A 3953-nucleotide genomic window follows, 5' to 3' on the forward strand; every position below is an offset into this window, starting at 1 on the left:
CTCTCTTGCTCATTGGAATGCCAGACTTCATGCATGTCAACCAGATAAAAGTAGACTGATACATAACCCCCCACTGAACAAACCAGCATTTACATGAATTATTACTGGTCACGCAACTCCAGAGGAGGTTTCAGAGGCTACCAAAGTGTAGGGTAATCAGGAGGCAGGAGTCTTCTCCCTGTGAAGGCCCATTATTTCAAGGACATAATAAAAGGACAGACAGATGCCTTTGGAAGTCCAAAAGTAAACTTTGTAACCTCATCTTCCTCCCTGGACAGAAGCCTAATGGGAAGAGGATTCTGCTGCTCTACTCTCAGCTATGGTTTGTAGACAACAACCATTCAGAGAAACATTGCTAAAGGCAAGATCTGAAAGGAATATTAGAGGTCAGTTCCCCATGTCCTGACTTCTCTATTCTCCCAGGGGCAGCTTGGTGGTGGAGTGGATTAGAGCACTGGCCCTAGAATCGGGAGGACCAAGTTCAAATCTATCCTCAGACACTTGACCCTTACTAGTCATGGGACCTTGTGTAAGTCATTTAATACTGATTGCCTCACATCCAGGGTCAACTCTAGTTGTTCTGATTCATACCTGGCCACTGGATCCAGATGATTTCCAAGAGAAAGTGAGGCTGGTTATTTAGCACAGTACCCGCTCACTCCATTCCAGTTCACATGCATGTCATGACATCACTTCTCTGAATGGTCAAGGTCTTCTTCTAGAACAAAGGACAAACAACAACAATTCTACCAGCAGGTATTTTCCCTAAATCTGGTTTTTGTTATGTAACCAAAATTTCCAAACTTATGGAAACTTATGCTTTTTCCTGGTTACAAATGGAGAGGAATGTGTCTCCAAATTGGGGGAGAAAAGGCTGATGGTACATATTGTGTATACTTGACTAAGGGATTTACGGAGTTGGTTCCAGAGCTTCTGTAGGGAAGACAGATGGACAGTGGACATTCCAGAAGCAGAAGGAGAAAAACTGAAAGAATGAATATCTAGGGTAAGCCATCATGTCTCTGACTTTGCTTGTAGTTTTAGAAACTGCTGTAACTTCCTCTGATTGAGAGTGTTCTTGCTCTCCTGATTTCAGTCAAGATTTCATCTTGTTCCCAGCAAGGATTCTTTCCTTTTTGCATATTCCTTATCATATTGTATTCTTCTCAACTCTTATTTCTGTTTGCTATTGGATGGGACAAAAGGGTTTTCTCCCCTGATTCTTATTTGAGATGCTATTTTGTATAATCAGGGTTTGATGGAAAAGAGCTAACTGCTAGCTTGGTAAACTAAAGACTACATTTCTTAAAAGGAGCCCTTTCTTCAGAACTCAGAATCATAGGCCAAAGATATTTGAGGAGCCTATATAAGTAAATTCCTGTCTGATGCCTTTCTTGGAGAAAGGAAAAAAAGCTTCCTGTTTCAAGGTGCTTCTGTGACCTGCCTGCTCTGTTCCCCTATACCTCTAGCTTGTGTTCATGGAGTATAAGAATTGCCCTTGGCACTCTTTTTCATGCTGGTGGTCCTGGTCACAAATCAAATTCATCCATGCCACCTAAGAGCCACACCTTCCATCTATACCCAACCTATCTAAGAGATATCCTGGGAGTATCCTAGAACCTCTATTTCCAGTGGTCAATCAATTTATCAACAAATATTAGTTAAGCATCTACTATTATGATAAGTGATGGGGATAGAAAGAGAAAAAAAAATGAAGCAGCTTCTACTCTCAAGGAATTTCCATTCCATCAGGGATGAATCATTTACTTATATATTTTAAAAATGAGGCTTTTACCTAATTTTCTACTTTTCTTCTATTTTTAACTGAATTGGTTTTGCTGGTGCATAAACTTTTGTAATCAAAATTATCCAGTTTATGTTCTGTGAATCTCTCTGTTTCTTGTCTGGACATAAAATCTCTTCTCCTCTCTATAGATCTGACAGGTAATTTCTACCATATTCCTCAAATTTATTTATGAAGTTACCTTTTATGTCAAAATTGTATACTCATTTGAAGCTTATTTCAGTATATATATAATGTGAGGTATTGGTCTATATTTAGTTTTTGCTGGAGTCAGGACTTTCATAGATGGTATCTGCTTCCCAATTAGGGTAGGACTTTAAAAAAATGTACTTCTATTTTTGGGGGTTACTCAAATTAATACCATAGTTGTTACTCAAAAAAAATTGACTAACAAGATTAAGGGAAGATAGAAAATAATACTCCTAGCACATGTTCTTCTACCAAGGGAAAGGCCAGAATCTACTCCAAAGGTAAAGATTTGAAGTCTAAAATTATATTGGGAATGGTAGCTACTCATTAAATGGTTGCTGATTAGACTACACCAACATGGCATTTGGAAAAGATGATGATCACAACATATCCACAAGGAATAATAATAATATCCTTATTATAAATAGAATTATTACTTTATTGGGCAATTTTCTTACAGTAACATGCTATGGTGGAAAGATTTGGATTTATAATCAGAAAAACTGGATTCAAATCTTGACTGTAGCAGCAACTGACCTTGGTAAAGTATCTTAGCTTTCTTTAAACATACTTTCTTCTTCTGTAAAATAAGAGGGTTTGGAGAAACTGGTGGAAGGTCTTGCATGAGCTCAACATTTCCAAAGGACCAATTAACTGGCATTGACTGATTGCTATTTTCATCTAAAAAGATGCTACTATCTATGTGTTTTCTGGGAATCTGTTGCCTCTGACTCAGACTCCCCTAGCAGCACAATGCCATACTTACATTCATCTTCTTCTACCAGATTTTCTTTATATTTGGGGAGGGCCAAGTCATTTTCAGTCTTTGCTAAGCAACTGTTAGCCACCTCTATGGAGTGGCTGTGATGAGAAAGACCATTCTCATTCCTCTCCAGCTGCTGTTCACAGTTCTTGGAAGTACTGGTTTCATTACTTGGTGGCAATGCTTTGTGCTCAGCACACTCCAAAGGCTTATTCTCACTTGAAGTTTCAGATACCGGTTTTGGTAAAGAAGTTTTTTCCTTTTTTGGTTGTTAGTTCTTGTAATTCTGACTTGATAAAACCATTGATGTCTGTCTTTCAGTTGTTTTGTGTGATGAAGCCAAATACACTGTTTTTGTAGATTTAGGAGCACCAACTTCTTGAGCTGAGGCAGTTTTGTTTGCTGAGCAGTTTTTGCTCTTTAGGCATGCTGAAGAGCTCACCCCATCTGCAAGCTTTCAGATCCTCATGAGTCTGAGGTGCGGAGTCCTCAGCTCCTGGGGCTAATGCTCTCTTGCACACCTGACCCATGACTAAATAAGAGGGTTGGGACAAGATGATTTCTAATGTATCAAAAGCTTGAAATCTTAAGTTCTTAAGATTTCATATTGCTACCTAGTAAACTGCCTAGCTGACCTCTTAGGTCAATGATAGCAGCATTAATAGCAATATTATGCACATATACATAATGACACCTAATTTTTTTGTATATACACAAAAACATATACATAATGACAAGTAATTTTTAACTTGCTCAAGATCACATGCAAACTTTTGCTTACCTGCCATCCTAGCCCAATAATCATTCCATTATTTCCTCTTTCTTTAGTTTCTTTGATTTAAAATTAACCCCAAGCCATCAACATTTCTCCACTTCTGGGCATCTAGGTGGCACAGTGGATAGAGTATTGACACTGGAGTTAGGAGGACCTGAGTTCAAATCCAATCTCAGACACTTAATAAATTACCTAGCTGTGTGACCTTGGGCAAGTTATTTAACCAGATTGCCTTGCCAAAAAAAATAAAAGCCACCCCCCCATTTCTCCATTTCCAAATTCCTTCTTTTTCTTCACATTATGATATATAATAAAAAATGAGACCGGAAAATCGAGGTTCATAAATTTTTAAAAGGAAGAAAAACAAAATTAAAGCCTAAGAATTAAATTAAATATCAGACTTTGAAGAGGACCTATTAAAA

General features: G+C 38.0%; 1 pseudogene; it reads right to left on the bottom strand.

Moving 5' to 3' along the window:
• Nucleotides 1–2447: 2447 nt before the first annotated feature.
• On the bottom strand, nt 2448–3225 carry LOC141496492 (UPF0688 protein C1orf174-like; annotated as a pseudogene).
• Between the last annotated feature and the right edge of the window lie 728 nt (nt 3226–3953).

This window comes from Macrotis lagotis, chromosome 8 (assembly GCF_037893015.1).
Source record: "Macrotis lagotis isolate mMagLag1 chromosome 8, bilby.v1.9.chrom.fasta, whole genome shotgun sequence".
NCBI lineage: Eukaryota > Metazoa > Chordata > Mammalia > Peramelemorphia > Peramelidae > Macrotis > Macrotis lagotis.